The sequence below is a fragment of the Lissotriton vulgaris genome, chromosome 6, assembly GCF_964263255.1.
Source record: "Lissotriton vulgaris chromosome 6, aLisVul1.2, whole genome shotgun sequence".
Classification (NCBI taxonomy): Eukaryota; Metazoa; Chordata; class Amphibia; order Caudata; family Salamandridae; genus Lissotriton; species Lissotriton vulgaris.
The window spans coordinates 1,450,869,375-1,450,890,627 of NC_141694.1; positions in this window are offsets into that span (position 1 = coordinate 1,450,869,375).

The following is a 21,253-nucleotide window of genomic DNA, read 5'->3' on the forward strand; positions in this document are numbered from 1 at the left end:
AGAGAAAGCAAAGGGCCCGACAGGTAGTCCTGTTCCCCAGGGGCCCCTGAAGTGTTACAAGTGTGGCAACCTGGGTCATAAGGCGAATGATACCAGGTGCCGCCTGTTTGGTAAACCACCACCCACTGGTGCTCCGCCCCGGCAGGTGGCTAGTGTAGCATTGGGAGAGGAGATTGATGTCCAAGGTGGGTGGGGTCCCGCACAGATGACCTTAGTCTCTTTATGAGACTGTGAGATGGTCTCAGAAGCTCAGCTGCCCAGGAACACTAAGAAATATTGGCAACGAGTGACCATCAATGGCCAAAAGGTGGAGGCTCTTAGAGATACAGGAGCCAGTGTGACAGCTGTCAAGTGTCACCTGGTGTCTCAAGAGCAGATTGTCCCTCATGCATTTTGCCGAATTGTTAACGCCGACATCACAGAGAGTCATTGTCCAATGGCTCAGATACCCTTTGAGTGGGAGTGGTCTCTGGTACTCTTCAGGTAGCTGTGAGGCCCGCCATGCCTGTTGACTGGTTGATGGGAAATGATTTGGAGAGCTCCCCTTGGGAAAAGGTGGAGAGAACAACTCACTTGAAGATGGTTGGACTGCCTAACTGGGCGTGCGTGACCACCCGGTCAATGTCAGCCAGTGGGGGTTCTCAAGAGGACCTGGAGCTTGAGAGGGAGGCCCAGGAACCTGCCGAAGAGAGAAGTGGCGGGGGCATGGAAACCAGCACCTGAGGTTCCCACGGCCCAGGAGGAGGTAGACCCTGAGGGGGAGGCCCTGGAGCCTACTGGGGAGCAAGTACCTGAACTGCGGGACCTGCCTGAGCTGACCCATTAGCAGCAAGAAGGAGGCCCCTCCAGGGAGGAATTTTGCAAGGAGCAGTGAGAGTGCCCTTCTCTTGTGAGCTTGCGGCAACATGCTGCAAGCCAGGCAGCAGGTGATCAGTCAGGGTCACACTTGATTTACTGGGAGAATGGTCTCCTGTATAGTGAGCCTAAGGTTGCTGAACCTGGGTCAGCCCGTGTGCTGGTGGTACCCAAGAAGTTCAGAGCCTTCCTACTGGGGCTGGCTCATGATGTGCCGTTAGCAGGACATTTGGGGCAGGACAAGACCTTTGAAAGGCTTGTCACCCACTTTCATTGGCCCCAAATGCGCAAGAGTTCTGATACTCATTGCAGGACTTGTCTGACTTGCCAGGCAAGTGGAAAGAGTGGGAGGAAGCACAAGGCTCCTCTCCAGCCATTCCCTGTGGTCAGTACCCCCTTTGAGCTAGTGGGGATTGACATTGCGGGACCCCTGGACCCCAAGACAGCCATGGGCAACAGGTTCATCCTGGTCTTGGTGGACCATGCCACCGGGTACCCGGAAGCCATACCTCTGAGGACAGTGACGGCTTCCGTGGTGGGACGAGCACTGAGGGGAATTTTCTCCCGAGTGGGATTCCCTCGCGAGGTAGTGTCTCACCGGGGGACCAACTTCATTTCCAAGTATATGAAGTCCCTGTGGCAGGAGTGTGGTGTGACTTACAAGTTCACCCCTCCGTACCACACCCAAGGAAATGGAAGTTGATTTTAATATTCTTTGTTTGCAAATACCACTTTCAGAAAGTAGGTATTGGCTTGTCTAACCATTCGAGCCTGCCTCTGCTAAGGTTGTGTATTCCTATGTCTGATTTTGGGAGTGACAAGGCTGGGGAATTCCAGGAGACAGGCTGCGTCACCCGGTGGTGAATAGAGAGATCTGCATCTAGATGGGAGGGAGGAGTTGCACCTGAACCTTGAATAGGGCTGTGCCTTCCTTCCACAATGCTGGCTCCACCCCATGGGGAACGGCTGATGTCTATGCCCTGCACACTGAAAAAAGAGGAGTTCTGTAAACAAAGTACTCCAGGACTGTACTTGCCTTCCACAATGCTGGCTCCACCTCCTGTGAGGCGTCTGATGTGCTTGCCCTGCACTGTGAAAGGAAAGGAGAAGTCTGGTAAACGGAGTGCTTCAGAACTAGTTTGGACTGGGCAAAGGCTCCTCTCCCATCAGAGAACAAAGGATTTTGGGGTATACATATTGGGACCCTGATCCCATGAAATTAGATCACTTTGGACTGCAAGAAGAAACCTTTACTGAGGAGAGGAACCTGAAGAAACTAGACTATTCCCAAGCTGAAGTGCTGCTTGGGGGATTGGCCTGCAGTGGGTGCCTTACTGCCAAAGGAAGGAGAAAGGAACGTTTTGCACTTTGCTTTCAACTTGTGAAGGATCTCCAAGGGCTTGGAAAAGAGCTTGCCTCCTGCTGAAGTCTCAGGGACAACAGACTTCACCCTCCAGCTCCCCAGAGTTACTCTAGAAGTGCCTGCTGCTGCTTTGGGCCTTCTGAGGGACTGCGTGTCGCAAGGCGCTGGAATCTCAACTCAACGAGAAGAAGCATGTCGCCGTCTCTCTGCCTGCCTGCTGCTGCTTTGGGCCTTTTGAGGGACTGCGTGTCACAAGGCGCTGGAAGCGCGACTCAACGAGAAGAAGCGTGTCGCCGTCGCTTTGCCTGCCGTCGCAACTCCGAAGGATGGTGTCACCGCTGGAACTTTCGCACTGCACCGCATTGGAGAGAAGCGTGCCGCAACGAAGAGGAAGGGTGTCTCCGTCGCTGCTGCTGCCGTCTCAACTCCGAAGGAGGGTGTTGCCGCTATAGTTGTCGCACTGCACTGCATCAGGAGAAGAATCTCACAACGAGGTTGTAGCGTTTCGCCGTCGCTGTGCCATCCGTCGGAACTCCAAAAGAGGGTGTCGCCGCTGGAACCGTCGCACTGCACCACATCGACCAAGAGCACCTCGCATCCCCGAGAAGCACGCCGCCGTCGTAGCTGCTGTCGTCGCATCTTGGAAGTCGCCACTGTAGTTGTCTCATCGAGCGGAAGCTTGACGCATCGTGGGAGAAGAGCGTCGACGCTGGAGCTTCTGTTGTGGCATCGTAAGGGTGTCCCCGCTGCAGTCCACGCATCGAACTGAGGACTTCTCCCATCCCGAGAAGCGTGCCGCATCTGGAAGTTCTTCGCATCTTTATTTCTTTATATCTGAACTTTGCCGCATTTCCCATCACTGCGACATTGCTTGTCGTGGAAGCGCAACGCAACTTAAGGTACATTGATGCAGAGTCTCGCATCTAAGAACTGAACTGAACTAAGCTTAAATCTACCATCTTAAAGTAATCCTAGTGTGTATTTTTGTCGTTTATGGTCTTGTGGTAACTATATAAAGTCTACTTTTCTTTAATATAAAACCTGTTTGGTGTCCATTTGTAGTGTTGTCACTGGGTTACTGTATGTGGTCACAACTGCTTAACTTACAACTCCTCTGAAGTAAATTCCTTCTGCTTGTGCCAAGCTACCAAGGGTGTGAGCAGGGTATTTTTTAGGAGTGTAATCCCCGGTATACACCTGTTACAACGCATTTTTTACAACGCAGTACTGTTACAATGCATCTTTTACAACGCAGGTACTATTACAACGCATACATTTACAACTTATACTGTTACAACGCAGGTACTGTTACAACGCAGGTACTTTTACAACGCATATATATGTATATATATATATATATCTATTTAAATTAAATTTATTAATTAAAAATAATTTTGATTTTAGTAATATTTATTTTTATTTTTAAAAATTATTATTTGTTTTTGTATTATTAATTTATATGGTAATTTATATGGTTAAATGAGTATAAATATAGTAATGTATTATTTAAAATTTTAAAAGGTAATTTAATTTTATTAGTACAGTATTAATTAATTAATGAATTATATAAAGGATTATTATTTCTACATTATATTGTTAATTCTAGTATTATGAGTATTAATTTGGGGATTATAGTATTAATCAATTAATGAATTAAAGTAAGGAAATGTTTTAATGTTAGTTTAATGTTATTAGTAAAGTATTAATTAATAAATGAATTATACAAAGGATTATAATTTCTACATTTTATTGTTTATTTTAGTATTATGATTATTAATTTGGGGAATAAAGTATTAATTAATTAATGAATTAAACTAAGGAAATGTGAAATAACTATGTATGTATGTTAATTATGAATATAAATAAATATGAAATATTACTTTACTCATCTATGTGTGTTAAAATTTGGGTATTAAATATTTAATTATTACAAGATATAATAATTAATAATTTAATTGTATTTATAATATATTGTGTTTTAATTAGGGTATTACAGTATTGTTTTAAAAATAGAAGAATTACTGGAAAAAATGATTTAATTTTATTTAGTGGAGTTGTATTTAATTAAGTAAATAAAAATTTATTTGAGTATTAATTTGTGTATTTTATAATTAAAAAAAAATACTATAATTTATTTGAAAAAAAGTATGTATTCATAATAAATTTAATGTATGTTTATTAAATTTAGGTATGTATTTTTTAAATAATTTAAGAAAATTTACATTAAATATTTTTTGGATATTATAGACAGTTAAATTAATAAAATTATTTATTTAAAAAGGTCTTAGTTTTAATTTAATTAAAATATAATGGTTTTTTTATTTAGACTACAATAATTAAGTTTTTATTTTTAAGAGATAATTAATTGATTATGTTTGTGAAATACTTATAGAAATGTTTTCGTTCCCACGGTTTAACATTGTTTTCTATGGATACATTTGTCCTTCATTTATTTTCATGATACATCCAGATATGTATAGCGGTCCGGAATTACAGCAAAGGAAAGGAAAGGAAAGACTTGGAAAAAAGTGGAAAAGAAAGAAGAAAACAGGTAAGATAAGAAAGTACAATTTTTATATGTAAATGTTAAAGATAAGATATATTGGATTAAATAAATAAAAACGAAGAGACAGTCTTTTATTAAGTAAAGTAAATTTTTTATTAAATAATAAATATATTAAAATAAACTTCAAGTTTTTAGAAATTTAATGTATATTTTTGAACTATTTTCATATACATGTAATAATAAATAATAAATACTTTTAATGCAAAAATAGTATTATACATAAATGTACAGTAGTCCTTTGTTTATTGTTGCAGCATATCCTGACGTCATTACGTATACGCGAGCGTCATCGGCCATTTTGTGGAGTTCCGGAGCAGGAAGCAGCAGGAAGCAGCAGGACGCTGATCTACGATCAGGTAGGAAAACAATTACATATTAAATAATAATGTAAAATAAAATAAGATTAACATTTATTGTAAGGATATGTTAAGTAGAGGTTGCTCGAATTAAAAAAAATGTAATTTAAACAACATGTCGCTACTCGTATTATTAGAATATGCCGATGTTGGGTCGGAGGGCGTGGGGAAGATCGGTAATTAGATTAAAGCATTAATTAGTTTCATGAAATGAAGAAAAAGTGTTTTAAATTGTATTTCATATACAAAAAAATATATTTATGTATGCAAAGTATTAAAATGCATTTTCGACTGATATTGCAGTTTGGAAATATGGAGTTTGAGAAAGTTAGTTTCAAATAATTGTTGATAAAATATTATACGAATATAAATAGTGATATTTCCAATGTTTTATTCGTGCTTTAAAAAAAAAATTATGTCTTTGTAGAAGATTCAATTGTTGGGATTATTTGCGATTAAGTGATGTTATGATTGGTTATATTGGTTGCATTTTAGTTTTAAGTTACAAATTTGGTATAACATTCTGCTTTGTCTTTCTTTTGAAATTATTAAAGCAAAAGATTCGGAGAGTTAGTTTATTTTGCTTTATTAGACTTAAAGGCAGAATTGATGTTTATGCTTTTTCAGAAAATAAGGTGAAGTCTGTATTTCTTGTTGTAGCAGGAGTTGATAAATTAGAATTTAGAAAATAAGGTTACATTGAATTTTTAAAATGACAAGGCCAGATTGTTTTTCACTTTTTGAAGAAAACAAAGTAAATTCATATAAGAATTATTTATTGTTATGTCAATTGTTTTATGAATTTGCACTTATTTTAGAAACATGGAAATATCAATATTTTGATTACATATATATTTTAATCATTAATTATATGTTGTGGTTTTGAAAGAAGAGTTTTGAAAATTATTGAAAATGCATTTATTTCATTTCCAAAGTAATTTCCTATTATTTAATAATGCAGTTCGAAAATGAATGTTGGAAATATTTTTTCTGCTAATTTTCAAAAAGTTTATTTTTTTCAAAATGTTAATAAAAAAATTCATGTAAGGGATTTATACAAAAAAGTTTGGTGAAAAATTAATTAAATAGAACAAAAGGTGACCCAACATTAAATTTAAAAAAATGTTTTAGTAAAAATATTTATGGCCAATTTAAATTAGAAAAATAGTTAATTTGGGTAAAAGCAGGAAAGTAATGTCAATAATAGCTTAGAAAGAAAGGATGTTAGCAAGATTCTCAAGGTAATCTAGAGCCACACACAACGAAAATTGTTGTAATAGTGCCAATAGTCGTTCAGACATTTCCTTAGTTCTTTGAGTAATCCGTGAGTTTAGACTACCTGTGAGAGTTTGTGAAAGTCTCATTTCTTGAAAACTTTGCTCCTTCTTCAAAGTTTCAAGAAATGAATAGAAATTAGGGTGGGGTTTACCAATTACATGATTGAAGGAGTTATGCCATCCCTCAATGGCATTATTTGTTTTTGCCTCTCCCTGTAGGCAACTCGAATAACAGTTCCACCACTCCACATGGAAACGTGGCTTCCTCCTGCGACCCGATCTGCCTAGGTGTCCAATCCATGTGTCTTCCATATAATTTAAAATGGGTGCCAATTTATCTTTGTTTGTTAAATAATAATCTGATTCTGTAATTGCAGTGTAGTACTCGTCTACACTTTCGGGAGGGACAAAACAAAGAGCTGTTAATTTTTTTAATTCGACTTGTAGTTTGCTGTCCGTGGAGTATTCAGTAACTAAGGGTGTTTTCTGTAATTTACGCCAGAATGCCTGGGAAAAGTGGGAAAAACACCCTTGAATTTGGGTATCCGTGTACATTTTGGTGATCACATTGATCATGCTCAATTCAAAATCGATAATTATTTTCCTAGGACTTTGGTTTGTTTTGGATTTAATCACAGTTAAAAATTCTGTGTAAGTTGCTGAAGTCTTATCAGGCAGCAAACTATATACTAGGGGTATTACACTATTATTAATTTTAGCATGAATAGTATAAATTTGGGTGAATGGATGGGGCGTGCTTTTAAACGTCCCATCCATCATCCAAATTTCACTTGTTTCAAGCTTAACAAGGTTGCGTGGAGTACTAAAAATTAATATGCGCTTAAGAGGGTTTTCATTATCATGCAGGAGGAAAGGTTCATTAGAAAAAGAAATAGTAAGTTCAGGAGGAATATTGATATCAGAAAAGGTATGTGGTGTGTTTACTTGAGTATTACTTGCCTGCTTTTGACGTTGTATAATTCTACGCAAATTATGAATGTTTGGAATATTACTAGCAACATGAGTAGGGACATGTTGTGCAACCTGTCTCAAAATAGATCCTGTGGATTCATTGGAGGTGCTTGCAATAGCTTTCATTTCGTTTACAGTTTCTCTAACATCAACTTCCATTGCAGAGGCAGAGTGGTTATGGTCAGTTGTTCTTACAATAATATCATTGACCGTAACCGCTCTGCCGCTGCAACGAGTTGTATGGTATTGCACGCATCTCCAATGAATCCGTGGATTACTTAACCTATCCTTACAATAAATGTAACCTGCATGATTCAGTAATTGTTTTCCTTTCCTGGAAGCAATATATTTAGCAGTTGGTTGTGTAGACATTTTCTGAAAAGAAAGAAACATTTTTTAAATTTTTTGAATATAAAAATTAAACATTAAGATTTGTATTCAGTTTTCATTTTGCATTAGTAAGAAAATTGTTTATTTCTATATTATCCAGTACTGTACTTACTGCTGCATTTATATTCAGTTGCTATAGTAAAATAAAGTTCTAGATTATCCTGCACTTTCTACATGTGGTAATTCAGACTTGTAAACTATTAATTTACACCTCTAGTCTATCTTGCACTTTCCCTACTGTAGCACTTTTCTGGAGTTGGAATAGTAATTTACACCACAAGAATATCCTGCACTTTCCCTACTGCAGCACTTAACAGGAGTTGGAATAGTATTTAACATGTTTCTTAACTATCCAGCACTTTCCCTACTGTTGCACTTAGCTGGAGTTGGAATAGTAATTTACACCTCAAGACTATCCTGCACTTTCCCTACTGCAGCACTTAACAGGAGTTGGAATAGTATTTAATATGTTTCTTAACTATCCAGCACTTTCCCTACTGTTGCACTTACCTGGAGTTGGAATAGTAATTTATACCTCAAGACTATCCTGCACTTTCCCTACTGCAGCACTTAACAGGAGTTGGAATAGTATTTTAAATGTTTCTTAACTAGCCAGCACTTTCCCTACTGTTGCACTTACCTGGAGTTGGAATAGTAATTTACACCTCAAGACTATCCTGCACTTTCTCTACTGCAGCACTTAACAGGAGCTGGAATAGTATTTTAAATGTTTCTTAACTATCCAGCACTTTTCCTACTGTTGCACTTACCTGGAATGGGAATAGTAATTTACACCTGTGGATTTTCCAGCACTTTTGCTACTGCAGTATTTACGTGCAGTTGGGATACTAATTTAAACCTCTATACTATTCTGCACTTATTCTACTACAGCACTTAATAGGACTTGCAATAGTAATTTACACCTGTGGATTATCCAGCACTTTCCTTACTGTTGCACTTACAAGGAATTGGAATAGTAATTTACATCTGTACACTATCCTGCATTTCTTTCATTGCTGTATTTACTTTCAGTTGGAATATGTATCAGTACTTTTACTCTATCTAGCTTTTTTTTGTGTTCATGCTTTATTGATATATGTATAATGAAAACTGTTTGTTACTTACTTTTCGGTTAGGATGTTTGATTTGCAGAAATGGGTTCTTGCACTTGCAGTTGGTTTAATTTGATGTTTTTCAGGGTCTTGTGGGGTACAGTCCTTTAGAAATGTATGGAAAAAAAAGTGTCAGTTATAATTTGTGAGGAGAGTGAGTTTTTAATTCGTTACAGTTTAAATGTTTTTTACATTCAAGATATACAGAAATAAGGCATACTTTAGCACTTTCTCTGCACTTTCCCTACTGCAGCAGTTACTTATAGGCGGAATTGCAATTTACTCCTGTGGATTATACAGTATTTTGACTATTGCTGCACTTATATGGATTTGGGATAGTAAATTATACCTCTAGACTATCCTGCACTTTCCCTACAGCAGCACTTACCAGGAGTAAGATTATTATTTAATATGTTTCATAAGTATCCAGCTCTTTCCCTACTGTTGCACTTACCTGGAGCACTTTCTGTACTGCAGCAATTACCAGGAGTTGGAATAGTAATTCACACCTCTAGAGTATGCTGCACTTTCTCTAGTGCTGCACTTTCCGGGAGTTTGAATAGCAATTTACACTTGTACACTATCCTACACTTTCTTCATTGCTGCACTTACCTAGAGTTGAAATATGTATCTGTACTTTTACACTATCTAGCATTCTTTAGTGTTTATGCTTTATTGTTATATGTATAATGAAAACTGTTTTTTACTTACTTTTCGGTTAGGATGTTTGATTTGCAGGAATGGGTTCTTGCACTTGCAGTTGGTTTAATTTGGTGTTTTTCACGTTCTTGTGGGGTACAGTCCTTTAGAAATGTATGGAAAAAGATGTGTCAGTTATAATTTGTGAGGAGAGTGACTTTTTATTTCATTACAGTTTAAATGTTTTTTACATTCGAGACAGTGAAATAAGGCATACTTTAGCACTTTCTCTGCACTTTCCCTTCTGAAGAACTTACTCATAGTCGGAATAGCAATTTACTCCTGTGGATTATACAGTACTTTGACTATTGCTGTACTTATATGGATTTGGGATAGTAAATTACACCTCTAGACTATCCTCCATTTTCCCTACAGCAGCACTTAACAGGACTAAGATTATTATTTAATATGTTTCATAAGTATCCAGCACTTTCCCTACTGTTGCACTTACCTGGAGTGGGAATAGTAATTTACACCTCTACACTATCCTGCACTTTCTCTACTGGAGCACTTACCAGGAGTTGGAATAGTATTTTAAATGTTTCTTAACTATCCAGCACTTTCCCTACTGTTGCACTTACCTGGAGTTGGAATAGTAATTTATATCTCTAAACTATCCAGCACTTTTCCTACTGGAGAACTTAACAGGAGTTGGAATTGTATTTTACACCTCTACACTATCCAGCACTTTCTTTACTGCAGCATTTACCGGGAGTTTGAATAGCAATTTACACTTCTACACTATCCTACACTTTCTTCATTGTTGCACTTACCTGGAATTGAAATATGTATCTGTTTCTTTATACTTTCTAGCATTCTTTAGTGTTTATGCTTTATTGTTATATGTATAATGAAAACTGTTTTTTCACTTACTTTTCGTTTTGGATGTTTGATTTGTAGAAATGGGTTCTTGCACCTGCAGTTGGTTTAATTTGGTGTTTTTCAAGTTCTTGAGGGTTAGAGTCCTTTAAAAAGAAATGTATGGTTAAAAATGTGTCAGTTATTATTTATGAGGAGAGTGAATTTTTAATTCGTTACAGTTTAAATGTTTTTAACATTCGAGACATAGAGAAATAAGGCATACTTTAGCACTTTCTCTGCACTTTCCCTAATGCAGCACTTACTCAGAGTCGGAATGGCAATTTACTCCTGTGAATTATACACTATTTTGTTTACTGCTGCACTTATATGGATTTGGGATAGTAAATTACACCTCTAGACTATCCTGCACTTTTCCTACAGCAGCACTTACCAGGAGTAAGATTATTATTTAATATGTTTCATAAGTATCCAGCTCTTTCCCTACTGTTGCACTTACCTGGAGTGGGAATAGTAATTTACACCTCTAGACTATCCTGCACTTTCTCTACTGCAGCACTTAACAGGAGTTGGAATAGTATTTTAAATGTTTCTCAACTATCCAGCACTTTCCCTACTGTTGCAGTTACCTGGATTGGGAATAGTAATTTACACCTCTAGACTATCCTGCACTTTCTCTACTGCAGCACTTAACAGGAGTTGGGATAGTATTTTAAATGTTTCTCAACTATCCAGCACTTTCCCTACTGTTGCACTTAGCTGGAGTTGGAATAGTAATTTACACCTCAAGACTATCCTGCACTTTCCCTACTGCAGCACTTAACAGGAGTTGGAATAGTATTTAACATGTTTCTTAACTATCCAGCACTTTCCCTACTGTTGCACTTACCTGGAGTTGGAATAGTAATTTACACCTCTAGACTATCCTGCACTTTCCCTACTGCAGCACTTAACAGGAGTTGGAATAGTATTTAACATGTTTCTTAACTATCCAGCACTTTCCCGACTGTTGCACTTACCTGGAGTTGGAATAGTAAATTACACCTCAAGACTATCCTGCACTTTCACTACTGCAGCACTTAACAGGAGTTGGAATAATATTTAACATGTTTCTTAACTATCCAGCACTTTCCCTACTGTTGCACTTACCTGGAGTGGGAATAGTATTTTACACCTCTACACTATCCAGCACTTTCCTTACTGCAGCACTTACCAGGAGTTTGAATAGCAATTTATACTTCTACACTATCCTACACTTTCTTCATTGTTGCACTTACCTGGAATTGAAATATGTATCTGTTTCTTTATACTTTCTAGCATTCTTTAGTGTTTATGCTTTATTGTTATATGTATAATGAAAACTGTTTTTTTCACTTACTTTTCGTTTTGGATGTTTGATTTGTAGAAATGGGTTCTTGCACCTGCAGTTGGTTTAATTTGGTGTTTTTCAAGTTCTTGAGGGTTAGAGTCCTTTAAAAATAAATGTATGGTTAAAAATGTGTCATTTATAATTTATGAGGAGAGTGAATTTTTAATTCGTTACAGTTTAAATGTTTTTAACATTCGAGACATAGAGAAATAAGGCATACTTTAGCACTTTCTCTGCACTTTCCCTAATGCAGCACTTACTCAGAGTCGGAATGGCAATTTACTCCAGTGAATTATACACTATTTTGTTTACTGCTGCACTTATATGGATTTGGGATAGTAAATTACACCTCTAGACTATCCTGCACTTTCCCTACAGCAGCACTTACCAGGAGTAAGATTATTATTTAATATGTTTCATAAGTATCCAGCTCTTTCCCTACTGTTGCACTTACCTGGAGTGGGAATAGTAATTTACAACTCTAGACTATCCTGCACTTTCTCTACTGCAGCACTTAACAGGAGTTGGAATAGCTGCACTTTCCCTACTGCAGCACTTAACAGGAGTTGGAATAGTATTTAACATGTTTCTTAACTATCCAGCACTTTCCCTACTGTTGCACTTACCTGGAGTTGGAATAGTAATTTACACCTCTAGACTATCCTGCACTTTCCCTACTGCAGCACTTAACAGGAGTTGGAATAATATTTAACATGTTTATTAACTATCCAGCACTTTACCTACTGTTGCACTTACCTGGAGTTGGAATAGTAAATTACACCTCAAGACTATCCTGCACTTTCACTACTGCAGCACTTAACAGGAGTTGGAATAATATTTAACATGTTTCTTAACTATCCAGCACTTTCCCTACTGTTGCACTTACCTGGAGTGGGAATAGTATTTTACACCTCTACACTATCCAGCACTTTCCTTACTGCAGCACTTACCAGGAGTTTGAATAGCAATTTATACTTCTACACTATCCTACACTTTCTTCATTGTTGCACTTACCTGGAATTGAAATATGTATCTGTTTCTTTATACTTTCTAGCATTCTTTAGTGTTTATGCTTTATTGTTATATGTATAATGAAAACTGTTTTTTTCACTTACTTTTCGTTTTGGATGTTTGATTTGTAGAAATGGGTTCTTGCACCTGCAGTTGGTTTAATTTGGTGTTTTTCTAGTTCTTGAGGGGTAGAGTCCTTTAAAAAGAAATGTATGGTAAAAAATGTGTCAGTTAGAATTTATGAGGAGAGTGAATTTTTAATTTGTTACAGTTTAAATGTTTTTTACATTCGAGACATAGAGAAATAAAGCATATTTTAGCACTTTCTCTGCACTTTCCCTAATGCAGCACTTACTCAGAGTCGGAATGGCAATTTACTCCTGTGAATTATACACTATTTTGTCTACTGCTGCACTTATATGGATTTGGGATAGTAAATTACACCTCTAGACTATCTTGCACTTTCCCTACAGCAGCACTTACCAGGAGTAAGATTATTTTTTAATATGTTTTATAAGTATCCAGCACTTTCCCTACTGTTGCAGTTACCAGGAGTGGGAATAGTAATTTACACCTCTAGACTATCCTGCACTTTCTCTACTGCAGCACTTAACAGGAGTTGGAATAGTATTTTAAATGTTTCTTAACTATCCAGCACTTTCCCTACTGTTGCACTTACCTGGAATGGGAATAGTAATTTATATGTCTAGACTATCCAGCACTTTCCCTAGTAGAGAACTTAACAGGATTTGGAATTGTGTTTTACACCTCTAGATTATACTGCACTTTCTCTAGTGCAGCACTTACCGGGAGTTTGAATAGCTATTTACACTTGTACACTATCCAACACTTTTTTCATTGCTGCACTTACCTGGAGTTGAAATATGTATCTGTACCTTTACACTATTTAGCATTCTTTAGTGTTTATGCTTCATTGTTATATGTATAATGAAAACTGTTTTTCACTTACTTTTCGTTTTGGATGTTTGATTTGCAAAAATGGGTTCTTGCACTTGCAGTTGGTTTAATTTGGTGTTTTTCAAGTTCTTGAGGGGTAGAGTCCTTTAAAAAGAAATGTATGGTAAAAAATGTGTTAGTTATAATTTATGAGGAGAGTGAATTTTTAATTCGTTACAGTTGATTTGTTTTTTACATTCGAGTCATAGTGAAATAAGGCATACTTTAGCACTTTCTCTGCACTTTCTCTACTGCAGCAGTTACTCATAGTCGGTATTGCAATTTACTCATGTGGATTATACAGTATTATGACTATTGCTGCACTTATATGGATTTGGGATAGAAAATTATACTTCAAGACTATCCTGCACTTTCCCTACAGCAGCACTTACCAGGAGTAAGATTATTATTTAATATGTTTCATAAGTATCCAGCTCTTTCCCTACTGTTGCACTTACCTGGAGTGGGAATAGTAATTTACACCTCTAGACTATCCTGCACTTTCTTTACTGCAGCACTTAACAGGAGTTGGAATAGTAATTTACACCTCTAGAGTATGCTGCAGTTTCTCTAGTGCAGCACTTAACAGGAGTTTGAATAGCAATTTACACTTGTACACTATCCTACACTTTTTTCATCGCTGCACTTAGCTAGAGTTGGTATATGTATCTGTACTTTTATACTATCTAGCATTCTTTAGTGTTTATGCTGTAATCATACATGTATTTCGAAAACTGTTTTTCACTTACTTTTCGGTTTGGATGTTTGATTTGCAGAAATGGGTTCTTGCACTTGCAGTTGGTTTTATTTTTTTCTTGGATTGGTGTTTTTATCTGAAACATTTTAAAAAAAATTATTATTTTATTCCGTGTTAACAGATTTATTTTTGGCATTTAAATTGCAGTGTTTAGTTTGATAATAAAATATGTTTATTACCTTTTAAAACGATGTCGAAAATGTTTTTGGGGCCAGTTATGAATCGAGATATAATTTAGAAGTAATATCTCTGTCAGAAAAAAATATGTAAAGTTTATTCGTAATGCGACCTTTTACATATAATAAATAATAAATGTATTTATTGAATAATGATGATGTACCTTATTTTAACTTTCAAAAACGGGTCGGTTTCCAAAATATATGAAATATTTAGGTCTCTCGTTTTTAACCGTTCTGAAGTGAATTCTAAGATAAATATAATAAATAAAGAATATATTATTGCTATTGTATTCTATTAAAATGACGTTTTCCTCAGAAAATAATTTATTTTCATTTTATGTGTTAATTTACATTGGGCGTATTTTTAAAACATGTAATTATTTTTCGTTTATCTTTATTTATTCCCAGTAATATTTCCCCTATATTTAATTACATTTGAAATAAGAAATATAGTTCATATTATTTTAGTATATATTTATATAAAATGACTAATATTTATTCAGTTAACGTTTTCAGTAAACGTTACTTACTTGTAAATCGTTGGTAATCGTTCTATTATGTAGATCAGTAACTTTAACTGGGATGACAGGGTGAAAAGGTCACAGAATGAGATTTCACGTCTGCTCTCTCGGGTAGTTGAGGATCAACTAATTTCAAAATGGTGTCTTCCTACTATTTATAAGTTTGGTGTAGTATCACAAAATAATTTGTAAAAATATGCGCTGGAAATCGTTTTAAATTTTACATTTATTTCTCTGAGAACATATAATTTAAAAATCAATTATAAGTAGTTTATATACCGTTATGTTTGCCGTTTTGGCATCCATTTTGGCTATTGTGTTGTGGTAATAATTCATTGAAATAATGGTAGGACTCAATATTGTGATACCTTTTCAAAATGGCGTCCATGAATCCTATATATCTGTTTGTTTAATCCGAAAAGTTACATATCGTGTATACTAATAAAAAAGTGTATATTTTAGTTTATAAGAAAGGAATTAAGTAAAATGTTATCATTTTTACTAATCGAAGTATTAATGTAAGTACTCGAGTATTAATTTTAATACTCGAGTAATATTTTAATAAATAATTAATTGGTAATCGTAATAATATGGTAGTTTTTCATGCCGTTTTTTAATACACTTACCCACCCAAAACCCCTATTTTCCCTGCATCCCGTGCCAGGTTTTATTTTACAAAGGGAATAATAAATATATATTTATATATTATTTTTTAAAATACTCGAGTAATAATTTATTAAATATTTAATTTTAATACTCGAGTAATTATTTAATAAATAATTAATTGTTATTCGTAATAATATGGTAGTTTTTCATGCCGTTTTTTAATACACTTACCCACCCAAAACCCCTATTTTCCCTGCATCCCGTGCCAGGTTTTATTTTACAAAGGAAATAATAAATATATTTTTATATATTATTTTAAAAAATACTCGAGTAATTATTTAATAAATAATTAATTGGTAATCGTAATAATATGGTAGTTTTTCATGCCGTTTTTTAATACACTTACCCACCCAAAACCCCTATTTTCCCTGCATCCCGTGCCAGGTTTTATTTTACATAGAATTTTTTTTATATATATATGCGTTGTAATGGTATACGTTGTTATATGTTGCGTTGTAATGGTATTTTTCCTATTGAAGTACTATTTTGCGTTGTAATAGTACTCGTTGTAAAAACATGCGTTGTAATAGTATTCGCGTTGTAAAATCCGCGTTGTAACGGTATGCGTTGTAACAGTACGCGTTGTAACATCATATATCCATAATCCCCTTATCCTGACTAGAAGAGAGGGTCCCTATTTGTCACAAGTACCTACCTGTGCCAACTAGAGAACCCCATGTCTAATAGCTTCCATCTCTCTTTTTGTGGCATTAGATTAAGGCCACCGGTACTCCCTGAGAGGTGGTTCTTACTACAAGAGTCATGCGCGATAGCAATTCAGTCCTTACTGCCAGTTGTAACAACAGGTCTGTTCAGCGCCAAAGGTCCAGGAGAGACAATCCTAGGACTGGTCCAGCTACAGGCATTGAACAGGGTCAACATCAAGAACACAAGGCTCTATGAGGAACATCTGATTCTTCACTGCCATAACTCACACCCACCTATTGCTTCATAAATGACAGAATATTTGGACTTTGATGGGGAAAGAGAAACATGGTCGCAACCCGATAGGCACTACAAATCAATCCGAAACCACCTCCTCTGTGACCAATAAAAGAAAACCTTCAGCATAACTCGATAAAGAAATCCGGGCTATGCTGTTGAAGGAACTATTATGCAAATTCCAAAAAATCAGAGGTTCAACTCCTGGTTCTTCTTTGTGAGGAAGATGATAGGACACGCGACACCCATCCAGAATCCCATGTTGTTGAACAAGGTCCTTAAGGAGTCCTCTTTCAGAATGGTGACAGGGCAGGAGCATATCGCTCTGCTACAAGAATGAGGGTGCCTGTCAACCTTGGATCTTCAGGATACATACTTCCAAATCCTGTTCACCCAAAGCACCATCAGCAGGCTAGATTCTTATTGGCCATTCAGCCATAACCGCTCCAAATCCTTGCTTTCAGGGTCATGTCTGCCCCAGCGATTTTTCAGCGAGTGCCTTGCTCCTGTCCCAGCTCATCATTAAACTCTTTTTTTTTTAAACCGATTTTATTAAGCATTTCTTATACAAAGTTACATGGTTTCATTTGTGTAGTACATTCATTCAGTGAGTATAGTTCATCAATACAGTTTCTGCCATGTCTTAAATATTCATATAGACCCATCTTGTACACCTCGCTCCCAGCTCATCCTTAAACTATGAGTCCTGTTTAGAAATAGCCTGCCGAAATGTTTTCTTTCTGAAGGTTTCTAAACCTGGAGGTAAAAACCTTTCAGTGAGAGCAACCGCCATTTTGTATCTGGCTGTGTTAACTGAGTGGTGACCATAGAAGCTGCTTAGACCACGATGAGGAGCATGAAAAATAATTCATAATTTTCCTCACTTTCTGCCTTTCCAGCAGGGTAGCATTTAACATCCTTTACTAATGCTTTCATATGAGGCATTTTTTTGTTTTGATCCCTACATCCAGTTTTCTACATTTAATCTAACTTTGCTTGGACATTTTAGGATCTTTATTTCCTAATTGTGTTGCAGCACTCACGAAACGTACATTTTTTCTGAGACAGGCCTTTCACTCTGAGGTAAGCTACTAACAGAGAACCAAAGATTCCTACCACACACTAGTTTACCTTTGTCAATATTATTGTCTGGGCTCTGTGGGAGCTTAGTCATAACTACTATTGAAATGTGGCCCAGCTCTATTACCCTCCGATTCCCTTTACGGATTATTATATCATGTGGTTTACTGTGTGCCACAGCATTGTACAATTTTTGCAAACTGTGTGCTATATGCTTTGAATTTTTAACTTTTTGCGAACCAAGTACAAATTGTCTCGTGTGAAACACCTTGAATGCGTCTACTTGAAAGTCCCATGGCAGAATGCAGCATAAGGAGTACAAGAGAGGCTTTGCATACCTGGTGCCGCTTTCTGTTGGTCCTGGTCTTCCGTGAAGGCGCAGCCCTGAGAGCCAATAAGTAGCCGGTGAGTGTAGCCATGCTTTTGTGTTGTGTCTACATGTAAGACAGTCAAAAGCACTGGATTGAATCAGAGATTGAAGGTTGTGTGGTCCCATAGTACTAAGTGGTGAGAGACTTCTTGCAGTGTCTTCAGTGGAATACGTTTTGGCTTTAGGTAGGTGAGTGTGAGTTAGCTCCAAAAGCTTGTTGACCTCCTCAGTTAGTGGTGCTGTGCACTGCATAAGAGGAGTAAGATAGTTGAGCACCTCGCTATTGGATCATTGGCTGAATCACCTGCTTGGGCAAGGGCAAAACTGTCAGAGTGCCTGATGCAAGTGCTGAACGGCCAGATGGCAGAGTCTGAAGTCTGTCTGAACCAGAATGAGGAGAGAAGAGAACATTCTCTGAAAGTGCAGAGAGGGTAACTAACAGCACAATTGTAGTTGCTGATCTCTTTGTGCTCTGCACTATGAGGGGCCATCAAAGATAGGAGGAGATCCAAGGAAGAACACCATTGTTGGACAGATGGGCACAAAGTTTTTCCTTGGTGTTATAATTTGGGTTGATGGTTGAAGCAGAAAGCACTATCTTAGTCAGAGGAATAAGCAGGCAACAGTAAATTAATCTATGTCTATCCTCTGGTAGCTTGGCACAGAGCAGTCGGGCTTCTATTTAGAGCCATTGTGTAAAGTATTTGTTCAACATTTCAAATAGTAAAACAGTTAAACCACAAAAAAAGATTCCAATCCATGTTAGAAAAACAGAGCTTAATTTAATAAATAACACAAGACCAAAATGACAAAAATCCAATAAGTAGAACTTAAGATATTGAATTTCAAAGTTTTCAAGTGCTATTTAGGATTTCTGGTCATGCCGGACTGGGACAAAGTTAAAAGTTCCGGCCGACCATGAAGGAGCACGGACTGGTTTAAGGGACTCAGGCGCGCTGAACCAAAGAACTTAATCCTGGTTGTGGAACATTGTGTAGATCCGTGTCCAAAATGCATTGCGTGGCTGCGTCCATTCTGAGATGCGGTGAGGTCGCGGTGCAAGTTTCTTATGCGTTGTCCTCGAGGATCATGTCAATGGGGCTTGCGATGCTAAGTCTGGTGTTGAGGATGCGAGGCAGAGCATAGGCGATGCAACAGTTCTGATGAACTGTGATGTGGAGATCCAGCGTCGTCATTGAGGCTGCCATCGACGAGAGATGTATGGAGATTGCACAGAGTAAAGTGTCCTGCATTGGCGGTTCCAAAGGCGATACGTCGGCCCCAGATGCAGGAGGATGCAGTTGTGCAAGTCTTTTGTGAGGGGTCCAATCCACCTAACAGTGACAGTGCACTGGTTCTGCTTGAAGATGCGCAGACCAAGACTAGAGTGGCACCATTTGGCTGGGTGGACTCACAGAAGGCCGAGTCTAGGTCTAGAAGCAGGTTGGTTGCAAGTCTTAAATGTCCCCAAGACTTCAGATCAGGAGACCAGCCAGCTAGCCCTTGGAGTCACTCTGGGTTCATGTGATGAAAGTCCAGACCTTCTCACCAGGCATCAAGTCAGCAAAGCAGGAGTCCAGCAGAGTGGCAGTCCCTTCAGCAGCACAGCAGGGCTTCTTCATGGCAGAGTCTTCTCAGGTTCAGAAGAGTACAGAAGTGGTGGTGTCTGAGGTCCAGTACTTGTATCCAGTGGGGGAGACTTCAAAGAAATGCTTTAGAAGTGCATATAGGTCCTCCCTTTCTGCCCTGGCCCCAGGCACAATACAGGGGGGTATGTAGCTCTTTGTGTGGGGACAGAACACAGCCCATTCAGGCTTAAGTGAGGCTTGCTCAAACTCCTCCATCCCATATTGCCAGGATTGCACATCAAGTCACACTTAGCTCCAATTGCGTGTGGCTGTCTAGGGGGAATACACTAAGCCCAGCTGTCACCCACCCCAGACATGTATTCAGAGGCAGGCAGCAGGCAACAGGCACCAAATGGCTGAAGTAAGAAAATGCCAACTCCCCGAAAGTGAAATTTTTAGAATTGCAGTTTAAAACCTGACTTCACCATAAATTTGGATTTTAAATGTTAATTCTAGAGACACCAGGCCAGCAGTTATGGATATAAAAAGAAAAGGAGAGTTTGACATGCAGATCAACAACCCTGTGAATAGGTCAGACACCATATCACCCTCCCTCTATTTTGTGTGGATGCTCACAGTCAGTCAATTGTGTGCCCAGACGTCCCAGGTCGGGAGTCAGGGGGAGTTATTCTGTGGCCTTAGTTTCCTTAGAAAAGGCAAGGGATAGAAAGTGTATTCATTATGCCCCCCCCCCCCCCCCCTCCCCCCGGCCACAGTTACAATGTGGCCAAAAGAGCAGCTGGGACTTTAGTATTTTCTCTCAAGATATCCAAGTGCCTTGCTGACAAGGAAGGCAAAGGACAGGGGAGGCACTTAGAAGACATTCTACAGATGTATGACATCCTGCGTATGGGGTCATGTCTTGCTGAAGTATGAGGTAAGACCTAATACATTGTGTGACTGATTAAAAGTGTACATTTATTTACGGTACATCGAGGAAACCTGTGATGTTCGCCTTGTAGAAAAGTATGTGCAAAATTCGGGCTGTGCCTGCAGTTGAGATTCGAAAAGCCACCCTCCCCTTCCTCTCTCCTGTACTCCATGAATTAATAAATGAGTGCTTTTCTTCGTGAGTAAGTTTCTGGCATCTCTTTTCGAAATGCCATTACGCTGTTGAATCGACAATTGGCAGCAGTGCAGTTTGCACATAAATGTCAGAGTAAGTGTCTGAAATATATAACAGCCTGCAAACAGGGATGCTCTGACTCTTTTTTCGTTGAAATATCTGTCTTGATGCTAGGCTTTCTACAGTACTAACAACCAGGCACTGTAACTGTAACAATACGGTACAGAACAGTAGCACTGCATGCCCCACATCTGCCACAAACGCGCTCTATTTTTTCAAATCTAACTAACCACAACTT